The sequence below is a fragment of the Notechis scutatus genome, chromosome 2 (assembly GCF_049901735.1).
Source record: "Notechis scutatus isolate UNSWTSFEM ecotype Mainland chromosome 2, rNotScu1.2, whole genome shotgun sequence".
In the NCBI taxonomy this organism is placed as follows: domain Eukaryota; kingdom Metazoa; phylum Chordata; class Lepidosauria; order Squamata; family Elapidae; genus Notechis; species Notechis scutatus.
In genome coordinates this window covers 206,627,189-206,639,994 of record NC_142010.1, presented here as the reverse complement: position 1 = coordinate 206,639,994, position 12,806 = coordinate 206,627,189, and the positions used below count along the sequence as shown (strand labels likewise).

Here is a 12,806-nt window from a genome sequence, read left to right as displayed (position 1 = left end):
TCTCCTCAAGCCTGAAGCGGCCCGGCCCTCTTCCCCCGCGCGCATTGGCTGCCAAGGCCCGAGGGCGGAGCCGGCACTAATCCACGAAAGAGCGTGACTCCCGATCCCGTGATGCTCAGAGGTACTCCGACCTGTTGGGGATGGGGAGGGGGACGTGACGGGGGTTGTTGAAGGGGGATGGGTGGCGGGGTGGGAGGAAGCTCTGGTGTCCTGCGACTTCTGGAGAGGAAAAAATAATAATAATCAGCCGAAGAGGCGGCGCCCCCAACTGGGCAGCTGATTCTCAGGAGGCGCTCCTTCTTTGGAAACGCAAATGATGAAAGCTGACCTTGCAGAGCAAATGATGGAAAACATCTGAGTGCTTCCCCTCCCCTCGTAAAGTTCAGGCCCTCCATGTTCTCCCTGCCCTCTGTGCGTGAATGTGGGCCCCCCCATGCTCCCCCTGCGCATTTCCTTCCCGAGGCGTAGAGATGCTGGTAACTAAGGAACTCCTTTCTCAAGTCCTTGGCTTCCTAGGCCGGGTTGTAAGGGGCTAGTTGAGAGTCCTAGGAAATGTTTTACCGGCCCGCAACGCTTCCCGCTTCTACGTCGTCGTTGTGTTCAGATCAAATGATCCATCTCTTCACAAACCTCTTTTTTCCTCCTAGTTTCTGGGTCTGGAAGGGTGCAGTCCTACTATACAAATTCTATGCCTGTTAGGGCCTCTCTGATGCAATCTCGGATCTTAAATTCTATAATAACAGGATTTTTTTTTAAACTGTGGAGGTCATTCATAAGGGAGGGAAGGAACATGCTAGGTTTTTATGTTTTCTGTTGGAAGTTAAATCCCATCTCCTAGGAAAATGAAATATTTTAGGCAGAATATTTCCCCTGAAAAGGCAGAATATGTCCCCTAAAAGAGAAGTAGAAACTCAGAAATAGAAACTCACTTCAGAACCAGAAGCTCACCCCCACTTTGTTTAATGGGTGGGCCATTAAGGGCTGGGCCAGAGTATTCTACATAACAAAGCCCTCTATCCATCTCACCACATGGCCTGGGAAGATTGCATCAGCCAGCACTCAGGAAGCCTTGGGGTTCAGACAAAGCCTACAAAGTTAGCTAAGACTCCTGCCCCTGGGATTCTGACAGCCAATGGGATACATTCTTAAACAGGAACAGGAAACACTTAGGTAGGATCCAACAGAGGGTATAAAACTAAGGGTCTTTCAGCATCTTGCCCCCTTTTCTTCTTTTCCTTCGCCCAACATCTTGAACCATGTGATCATCCTTTTCACTTTGGAGCTCCAAGTCATATGGTCCTGTCCACTATTAAACCATCTTTCCAAGCAATCCCCATGTTTCCATTGTCTTTCTTCCCCACTTGGAACAGCCCAGAAGGATAATTCTTTCGACATTTCTTTTCCTTTGAAAGCTACTTCATACGTTCTGACAGAGTTTCCAGGTTCTGGGTCTGATCCCTTATATAATGTAACCTTTGGGGACCCAGAAAGGGCCCACCACATCGCTCATCCTGGAGCCATTGAGATGAGCCATTAAAACCTGGCTCTGTTCCCAGGCCTTGGATTACATGGAATAATGACCCCTTTGTGTAACTTTTTTTTTTTTTAAAGCAGGTTTTTTTTTCCTCCCAGTCTCTGTCATTGGTATATTTTGCGTTTTTACTGTGATTTGAAAGGTGGTGGTGGTGGTTATACAATAATAATTATAATAATTATATATAATAATTATACAATAATAAACAACCAAATATGTGGGAACAAAATGTGATTAATGCAACATAACACATTTTGCTACCTGAGATTAAAATCAGGATAATGCCTTTTTCCAAAATAAACCTGGATTTGCCCTGTATGCTAAGCTTTGATGTAGTGTTTAGTTTGAGGCTACCAAGTTCTGCAAACCCAGCCAGTGGTAGTTCGTGCACATCTATGTAAAACCACCCATTCTCAGACGGATGGCTGTAAGATTACAATATCTGGAGCCTACTCCTGAGTAAGCATTTGTTGTGCTGTAATTCTACAGTCCAATTTGCTTTTGATAGCTTTATTTTTGACTTAGTACACCATGTCACAGAGCCCAGCTGTAGATGAATGACATACTTGTGCGTAGAAGCATGGAAGACTATAGCAAGCATTTTCCATCATATCAGTGCTTTGAATATTTAAGTGTTTTTTTAAAATACTGTTTAAATGGCACTGAAAATGAGAAAGGATATCTGCACATTGCCTGTATTTAAACTGGAATCTTCATGTTAAAACCAGTCTGACAACATTCACATTAGCCTGTCTGGTGTAATGGTCAGAATGACTGGAAGCGTGAGAAAGCAGCAGTCATTTTTTTAAAGTGTAGCTTACAGGTAGTCCTTGATTTACAACAGTTCAGTTAGTGACCATTCAAAGTTACGACAGCACTGACGAAAGTGACAGGACCATTTTCACACTTATGACTGACTCGTATTTATGACGGTTGCAGTTTCCCAAGGTCATGTGATCCTCTTTTCCTACCTTCTGACAAGTAAAGTCAATGAGGAAGCCAGATTCACTTAACAACCATGTTACTAACTTAACAACTGCAGTGATTTACTTAATAGCTGTGGTGACAGAAGTCATAAAATGAGGCAAAATTCACTTTATAAATGTCTCACTTAGCAACAGAAACGTTGGGCTCAATTGTGATCAAAAGTAGAGGAGTACCTGTACTTCACTGGGTTGTTGTAAGGATAAAACGGTAGACGGACAGCAGTTTAGGTCATCTAGTGCTTATTGGACAAAAGATGGGCCAAAAATAAAAACAGTAAATTATAAAATACATGGAATATAAGTGGCCTTGGTAAATTAAAATTTGAGGATTGTATGATGTTTTAAACTGTCTCTACTGGTTCTCTACTAATCAATGTAGGGATTTCTATTGAATAATCACATTCTTAATTGATGATATAAATGATTCATTTAATGGACAAGTTACGAGATCAATTATAGAACAAATTTCTGTTATTCTATCCATTGAATAACAGTACATTTAATAAATAATAATTTATCCCCATAATGCTTTCAATTTCAGGGTAACAAAGATTATAGAGTAAATTAGTTGTACTCTTAAATTTGCTAGTGTTAAATCAACGAGTCGTTCATAATCACCTGACCTCTGAAATCATGTGAGAGTTTTAGCTGATTTTAGGGATGATTGAATTTGCCATGTATAAATTAGTTTAAAGAGATTAAATGCAAATCTTTTTTTTAAGAATAGGTAATTGTTGAAGGATAGCTAATTGTTAAAAAGAATAGGTAATCAAACAGATAGCTATGTAGTTCAGGAACTGATACTATTCAACTCTTAACAATTTGAATATTTTTTGCACCTAGAATCAAAGATTCTTTGGAAAGGTTATTTGTGTATGTGTTTCTACAGGAGTGCTAAAGATAATATAGTAAGGACTGATACTTATTTGTATGGAAAAAAACAGTTTCTGATACCTCTTATGGACAATATGATTTGACTAATACTTTCTGCCCGCATACTTGGAAGTTGGTTCTAGTTTATATCAGTTTTTTTTAAAATCCTTAAGTTGGATTTTCTTTTCCCCTCTCCATATTATTCAGAAATAGAAGTCATCTTCTTGTTTTTACCTTGTATAAATAATTTTTTTGCATAATATGGTAGAACTGTAAAAAAAAAAAAAAAAAGACACAGTGATTTGCTTCTATCCAGAATGTAGTTTATTTCCTAAGAACCCGGCATAGAATTGGGCTACCTGTTAACAGATCCAAATGTGGCTAGCATATTCTGAAGTGATTTCTTTACAGTATTAACTGGTTGTTCTAAGCAACAGTGACTTCTAGGTAGCAGTGAGATGCATTAAGCATTTAAAGTTGCACTGCATTGATTAAATTACTGAATTGATAAAATCACAAACTTCATCTTACCTTGGCTATATTTTAATGTAAAGATAATAAAAACAATTCCCAGTCTCATTGTTTTGAAATTACAAAAAGTGACTTGGAGGGTAATTAGGAGCTTTGATTGACATTTTGTAGGTGTCCAAAAGCTGCAGTGAGTATATTGTTATGCAAAGTGAGTAGAAACAATTATCTTCCTTTACACAGAGGCAGATTTCTTTGTGCATACAGTACTTCAGGTTAATTTAAATTGTTACATGATAGTTTTAATATGCGTTCTACTTCAGAGCAATGTGAAACCATAATGGCAATTTCTAACAAAGTCAAGATGACTCTAAAAACTGCAGAAAAGAGATTTGATGCCCCTGGGCTTCAGACTGAAAGATGGAGGAATTAGCACCATGGTTTGGTCATAAATGTACACATACTCATTCCTAAGGATTATAATCCCAGTTCATGTCTTCTTTGGTTCTTTTTCCAATATCAAAGAAAATTCCACATGAGATTGTTTCATGGTTCATTTGTTCCTGTGTTTGTTTTTATATGGGCTCTCCTCATTCAAAATATGTGCAACAAGAAACAACATTCAGAATATAGTGGTAAAGAAAAAGGCACATACTCTCTAATCATACAAGGTCACATCTGACTTTGTATTTTTACTAACTGTAGCCAGCTGATAAGAGAATAAATTGCTGACTAACTAGAAGTGAAACGCAATTGCCATTAAAAGATAAAATATCACTTGAGACTTAAACTCAGTGAAGATGTGGATATAACCAACTGGTTTTCTAATGTTCTTCTGGATGATGTTCACCATTTTCAAGGGTTCTTTTTTGATTATTTCTTATAGTTGTTAGACATTATTTAGATCAGGGGTGTCCAACCTTGGCAACTTTAAGCCTGGAGGACTTCAACTCCCAGAATTCCCCAGCCAGCAAAGCTGGCTGGGGAATTCTGGGAGTTGAAGTCCTCCAGGCTTAAAGTTGCCAAGGTTGGACACCCCTGATTTAGATCTAAGTAAAACCAGGTCTGAACCTGCTTAAATTATTTTTTAACTTTTTTTAGTCAGATGTTCAAATAATAGAATCATAAGGCTCGGTGGTCCTATTGTCTAATTTCCTGCCCAAGGAAGAAATTCTCATACCCATTTCAGATGAATGTTGCTGAATTTTTTCTTTAAAACCTCCAGCAATGGAGCATCCACAACTCAAGCTGTTTCATTGCTCAATTGTTCTTACTTTCAGGAAATTCCACCTTATTTCCAGTTTAGACTTCCTTCTGTTGAGTTTCTAACCATTGCTTCTATTGTGACATTCTCTATAGACACTCCAGGATCTGAGTTAGGGAGTCTTTCCCATTGCCTGGTGTGAACAACAAGAAGGAAGTTAGCAAAAATGGAAGAATCAACCATTTTCTTGTCTCATACAAAATCATGTACGGTGGATCAGAACAGATTTAAATTTCATTCTAATGGAGTTTTCTGTCACTAATGAGGAACTGTCCTTTTCGTACTGACTCAAGAGGATATCCACTGGTTTCTTTGAGGCTTACCTTCGAATGTCCATCGGATTGCACTTTAAATGTTTATTTTGAAGTCCAAGAAAATCACTCGGCACTTTGGACAATCTTTAAATCTCCATCTCAGCACAAAACAAATATAAAGCAGGATGTGTGGTTTACAGGAAAAAGGCACATACAGATGTTCTTTCTATGATGTCTGTCGCAGCTTTATGTCTGCCATTCTGTGTACCTGGTTCCTGTTCAAATTGAGCTTGACTGTGCCAGCCATACAGGTTTTTTGGGGGGCAACCTTACGGTTAACTTCCACTGGCTGTTGGCAGGGCAGGAAAAATTCATTTATTTTTAAACGTTGGACCAGTTGCCATGATTTAACCTTTTTAAATACTTTTGGCTTGGATAATTGAACATTCATTTATGTTCTTCGTTTCATTCTTTGGACACCCCTCCTAAAAAGAATAATTGCACGTTTGCTATTGAAGAGGCTTTCTAAAGCTTTGGTCAGCAACTTGAATTCCTAACAGGTCCCTAAGAAATTAGATCTTGGTAGCGATACTAATACCGTCCTCAATGAAGACAAGAGTATTGTGTGTGCAATAACATCTAAGGTTAGGTTGACTGTTACTGTTACTATTTATCTAGGAACACTTTGTCCTAAAAATCAAATATATGTTGTGTATAAAACAACAGAGGTAGTGCTACTGTAAATAGAGCAGAACCAGTAATGGCTTTTTGACAGATGCAGAGGGAACAAGCTAAGATGTTAAGCTTGGCGTGAAAAGAAAACTTTTCATTGTAAAATGATCCTAAGCATCATCTGTGAAATATCACATTGTAGGTCTACATGAGCTTGTATTTTCTGTATTAAACGCATAGTGATCTTTTGTATTGTTTTTAAGAAAGAATGTAAAAAATGACCTTAATTTTAACAGTGGTAAAAAGACCAAGAGATTGAGACAAGAATGTATTCTCTTCCTTAATTATATGTATAATTTGCAGGGATATATATTGCAGGAAGGTGGACAATAAGAAGATGAGTTTGATTTCAAAATTAGAGATAAAATATTAATAGCTTATACAGTGCTGATGAACTACTCTGAAAATGTAAATAATCTGCAAGCTCTAGTAACGAAAATGAACAAGCACATTAAAAAAGAGAGACTAAGATTAAATATAAGAATACCAAATTCATGACAAAAGATACATCCACCAACCTTAGAGCTGGCAATGAAGATATTGAAGTTGTGAATAGTTTCTGCCTTTTAGAATTGACTATCAACAATAAAGGAACCATGAATCAAGAAATATACCATACTACAGATTAGCGCTTAGTAGATTAGCCATGAAGGCTTTGGAAAATATATTCAGATGATGATTCAGTGCCTATAGCCACAAAGATCCAGAAAGACAGACATGATTTTCTCTATAGAAGTGAAAGCAATACAGAGTATTGATTAATTTTGAATTTTGGTGTTGGAGAAGAGTCCTGAAAACAATAGCAATAGCACTTGGACTTATATAATGCTTTAGTTTACAGTGCTTTACAGCCCTCTCTAAGCAGTTTACAGAGTCAGCATATTGCCCCCAACAATTTGGGTTCTCATTTTACCCACCTCAGAAGGATAGAAGGCTGAGTCAACCTTGAGCCTGGTGAGATTTAAACTGCCAAATTGCAGCCAGCTGACAGTCAGCAGAAGTAGCCTGCAATACTGCACTCTAACCATTGTGCCACTGAGCCTTAAGTGTCATAGATAGCCAAGAAAATGATCAAATGGATCACTAAACAATTAAACCAAGCATTTTCATTGAGGCACAGATAACCAGGTTTAAATTATCATACTTCAGACACATTATATGAAGATCTTTCTCTTTGGAAAACTATATATAATGCTGGGAAAGCTGGAAAGAGAAAAAGATGATGACTAGCAACATGTAGGATGGACTCAATTGCTGAATGCACTGTTGGAAAACCTGAAGAGGCAGATCTTTCTGGAAAAACTTACCTATGTGTCAAAGTCAATTAAGTGAGTTAACAATAAACTCACCTAAATTTATTACGTTTGAATAATCTACAGAACTCAGTAGCTCCATATTACAACCTTCAACTCAGGGCTCCTAGCCTTGAATAACTGGAGGACAGCATGGAATGTAGTTCTTACAGAAAAATTGGTCTGTATTAAAATGCTTAAGATGGGTGGGAAATCCACAAATAATGGCTGTCATGCTGGCCTAGCATCTATTTTGTACCTCCCCACAAAATAATACAATACGACTGAACTTTTCTGATAATGAAATGTGCTCTTTTTTCATGAAAGTGCAAAACTCTACACCAGCTCCTCAAAGCAAACTAAAGTGGGGTTGAAAATACTCAGTTCCATTTCCAAGACTTCTTTCCTGAAATTTGACTTCAGTTTGTCATATTTATCTCCTGCCATTTTTTTATTCATTCAAACCTCAGCTGCTTTGAAGAATGTATTTTAATGGATCAAATTTAGATTTGGTATTTCTAATGAATAATAACAATAATTAAAAATGTGAAATTCTTGATTGATATTTGGGATCTGTTAAATTGCTGAAATTGGGACTCCTGCAGAATTAAATCTTGCTTAACCCATTAAGTTTCTTTTTCATCATCATAATGAGTAGGTACCTGCATTTAAAACTCCACAAATTATAAATGCCTTTTTCTGCAGAAATTCACCACTTGTGATTGGAATTAACCGTGAGTAGAAGGAGGCAGTTAACTTTGTCAAATGTGAATACAGCTTTTAGAATTGAATTATTGGATAGAATTGTAACCAGCTAAGGTGGTCCTACAGTGACATTGCTGCACATGTTGAAATTTAACTTTTAAAAAAAAAATACTTTATCTTGTAGAAGTTGTCCTTCATGTGAGAAAAGACATTCCGGTATGTTTGAAAAGCTTTCCTCTTTTCATATCACCAACTATTCCAGTCACAAGTTTTGACAAGTAGCAAAACAACAGAGTGATGTAACTGAATGCTCAAATTCCAGGTTTTTTCAAAGTCCAAGTTTTTTTAACTTTTGACTATTAATTCACCCCAGGTAGCATGTGTTCAATGAGCTATCAGATGCGCAACAGATAACTGTATCTCTGGGGCCTCTTCAGTCAAGTGACAGGGGTCAGGAAAGACAAGCTAGTTGCTTTCTTGATTGTTTATCACATTGTTCAGATCTTTGCTCTTGCAAAATATTTATTTTTACTCTTTCCCCATCACATGTTGTACCTTTACTTCACACTGTCCTCCTTTTGTTTAGTCAGCTAGTCATTTATCTCCCTAACCAGCTTATAAGAGATAAATTCAGTATTTTATTTTCCAGTAAATAAATGATAGGATAATATGTTTAGCCTGTTTCTTTCCAGTCACCAACCCTGTACAAAGAATCCTCTATTGCCTTTGATGTTTTTGTTAATCCTGGAAGTATTCTGGAAGTAGTTGAAAGGGAATATAAAACATAAATGTTCTCTCTGTGCTAGTACAGCAATTTTGCTAATTTAAAAGAGTTTGACTAACTCTGAAGATCTGACACCAAATTAAAATTTTCCCTTTTTTCTTTATTAGTGTCTTAAAAATTCTCATTAAGAAGATTTAATGATTACAGAATATTATGTTCCTTTATTATTAGAGTCATGGTTGTGCAGTGGTTAAAATGCAGTACTGCAAGCTACTTCTGCTGCCTGCCTGCAACTTGGCAGTTCGAATCTCACCAGGCTCAAGGTGATGACTCAGCCTTCCATCCTTCTGAGGTGGGTAAAATGAGGACCCAGATTGTTGGGGGCAATATGCTGACTCTGTAAACTGCTTAGAGGGGGCTGTAAAGTGATACATAAATCTAAGTGCTATTTCTGCCCCACAACTGGAGTTCGATCCTGACCAGCTTCAGGTTGACTCAGCCTTCCATGATTCTAAGACCAGTAAAATGAGGAGCCAGATTGTTGGGGACAATATGCTGACTCTGTACACCGCTTAGAGAGGGCTGTAAAGCACTGTGAAGTGGTATGCAAGTCTTATTGCTATTGCTATTAAAGATGTCTAATAATTCATTCTAATTTCTAGTCCTTTGAGAGAGTCCTCTGTTTTACTATCTTAGATACAAGTTTAAGAACATGGCTTCCCTAAAACTTGAACATTTAGAACCGGGGTCCCCAAACCCTTTATTCAGCAACCCTCAAATATTTATTGTATTACCTGAGATTACTAATAGGTAGTCTCATTGGGGTTTTTGATATTGACCACTTTGGGGAACCCTACTGTCATGTTTTGGAATAAATGGATCTGGAGTTTTCCATATTCTAGGTCTCTCCTCACTTTACCTTTTTAAAAAAATGAATGGGTTGTTTTACTTTTATAGAAGATAGATAGCCTAGAAAATTCTTAGAAAACACAAAGAGGAGGAGCCCATTGTCCTGGGACTGGGGAAAGGGGCTCTCAGCTTGTTAAAGGGGCAATGTCCCCAGTTGTGCCTCTTGTATTAGCTATTTGAATCCTCTTGTCTTTCCCCCGTCATAGCAGAGTGAATGAATATTCATAATGTATTTTCAAAATTCTAGATTTGATCACAAGCTCTCTTAACACCGAGTTTCTCTGCATTATTCTTTTTTTTGTAAAAATTTTTGTCATATAAAAATCATTTTGTAACAGACAGGCATGAAGGCCATAGGGAAAAAGAAGAAGGTTATCAGGCAGCTTGCAAAGGAGATAAAAATTGCCGATGCTAATTTATACAGCCTTTCTTAAGACCGCTGCAGGTGCTAACCTGGGCTGCAAAAATCCAACAACTTCAGAAAATACCATCTCTTCCTTGCCAACGAGTGGCATTTGGATGTTTGTGTAGATGAACAATTCCAGGGCTTCTGTTCTCCCTTCTTGTAGTAGTTAACCTAAAAGTGGACTTGGATAAGGCAGACTTTCCTTTGGAGGGTGAAATAACGAATAATGCCCCTTTGCAAATAGAAAGCTCACTTTTGCAAAGATCCAGGGCATATGCCAGGGAAAATCAAGAAATTACAAGCTTCCAAAATAGATAATAAGTACTTGATTGCATAGAAAACTCTGGTCTTGGCATATTTTGAGTTGCCAGATATCTGAACCAGCAAGGGAGGACATGGCCAACTGGAAAGGAAGATAAAAGCTAAGGGTTTCATTTTCATGGTATCCATAACAAAAAATACTGTAAAGTGAAAAGCTGGAAAAAAAGAAGAAAATAAGAAAAACATTATTTCTTCCAGCATCAGAAAGACTGGTTTTCAAATCAGAGCATTTTCTCAAAACATCTTTATTTTCAAGAACATATGATAGTGAGAATACAGAACTGACAATAACATGTTTTCCAAATTTCACCATAGAAATGAGTCATTGCAGAACACAGCAATCATAGATTTGAAGGGCCTGGATTGCAGCCAATTGCTGGAATTGGAAAATAGGTGGAACATCTCCTTTTGCCAGAAGTCTAAAAACCCTAGACATCTTGAACTCCAGCAGTTGTGTTTTTATTGTATTTCCCAGCCATCTTGGTATTGCAGTGGGAAATTACTTTCCATAGCTGTTTTTGTTTTTTAAATTTGTTTTTGATGAAGTTGGAAATCCAACAAACACCTTAACAGAACATGCAGAGTCAACTATGGTGGTTTGTAAAATCATTAATTATAGCTAAGCACAATGCTGAATTTAACCAGCTGGGTTTTTTTCTTTTACAAACTCTGGTTAAACTAACTTTGGTTAATATTGTGGCATTCCAAGGTGTCCATGTGCCAAGGTTTTGCATCATGCTGTATTTTTAACCACATTAAATTAGAAATGATTATTTCAATGTATTCAGAAACAAAGTACTGTAAATTTCTCTGAATGCAAATAAAAGAAACAAACAGCCATTCTAAACATATTTTACAAGTTCTGTTTAAGGAAGGAAGCACTAACTAGGACAATAAGCAAGTTCAAGGTTTCTCAAATCAAGTTAAGAAAGTTACTCCATGCACCGATGAAGGAAGCTGTCGTGCACAAAAGCTTCTATCTTTCAGTAAAATGTATTCATTTGAACAGATGCTCCAAGACTCTTTGTGATCTATGGGTTTGCAAAAAAATCAAGAGAAATGCTGTAGCTTAACTGAAGATGGAAAATTATAAATATTCAAATGTTGCTATGACAGCTTGAAGGCCTCCCTACCAAAGCCTTTGATGACAATGCACAATGAAGCACACTGCCAATTTTAGATATTTCTGCAGAAGGGGCTTTTAGAATCCCATCTGCTCTAGAAGTCCACTACATGGAGCCAAATACATATATATATCCATAGGGAATTTGGGCACAGGAAGAAACACAGTAGAATTTGGGCACAGGAAGAAACACCAAATGCAGCACTACAGTCAGAGACAGGTTAATTGCAGACAGGTCTGGTTTTGGAGATGACTGTTCTATCCAGACTGAAATCTGTAATTGCTCCAAATGACCTGATTCCACTAATTGAAGTAGCAGGGGGGGAAAAGATGGAAATGCCAGCTATGATCATGGGATGGAAAGCTGCCACTTTCTTTTGTGCTTTGCATACAATTCTAACCACCATTTTCATGGTTTTGAAACACACGCATGTATGTCCCTCGGCCGGAAAAATAAAGTCAACTCCAGGTAATGGAGAACCTATAAATAAGCTTTAGAGGTGATTGTTTTTTTTCCCTTTTTTGCTTTTCTTCAGAATTTACCATTTTATTTAGATTCAAAAGGTCTTCAGCTAGTAGAAATGTCTGAAGAAACAAGTGTCTGAACAGAGAAGATGAGAGTCTGGCCCTTTCTAAGGAGACACTAAAGTGTTTCTCTCTCTAATCATACATGGCAAATGTGCCACTGAGCCTTTACATGGGATACTTAGAAATGCTCTGTGACTTTTTCACAGAGCATTTCATCTCAGGAATTAGTATTATAGATTCTCCCAGACTTGATATCAGTTGTTCTACAAGATGTTCCAGGATGGAGACTAACTTTTAAAAAAATCAGATTAGCGTACTTGTATGCAACAGGTTAGCCAAGTGTCATGTTTTTTGCATGTGCCAATCATTGGCTGGTAGTGGAAGATTCTGAAAAATTTTTATGGCTATTTGGTTTTAATGCAAAAATTTGACACACAGACATGCACACACTCACATATGTAGATACAGATATTCCTCAATATCTGTGAAGTGAATTTTGCTCCATCTTACGACTTTTCTTGCCACAATTAAGTGAATCACTGCAGTTGTTAAGTTAGTTACACAGTTATTAAGTGAATCTGGCTTCCCCATTGGCTTCGGTTCTAAGAAGTTTGCAAAAGGTGATCACATGACCCTGAGACACAGCAAAGGCCATAAATATGAGTCAGTTGCCAAAGCATCTAAATT

General features: G+C 37.4%; 1 long non-coding RNA gene across 1 annotated transcript; it reads left to right on the top strand.

The window, feature by feature from the left end:
* The first annotated feature begins 9 nt into the window (after nucleotides 1-9).
* Nucleotides 10-12,076, top strand: LOC148132485 (uncharacterized). Its single transcript, XR_015748077.1, has 3 exons — nucleotides 10-121; nucleotides 9,064-9,184; nucleotides 11,732-12,076. It is a non-coding gene; the product is annotated as an uncharacterized LOC148132485 (long non-coding RNA).
* Nucleotides 12,077-12,806: the final 730 nt, after the last annotated feature.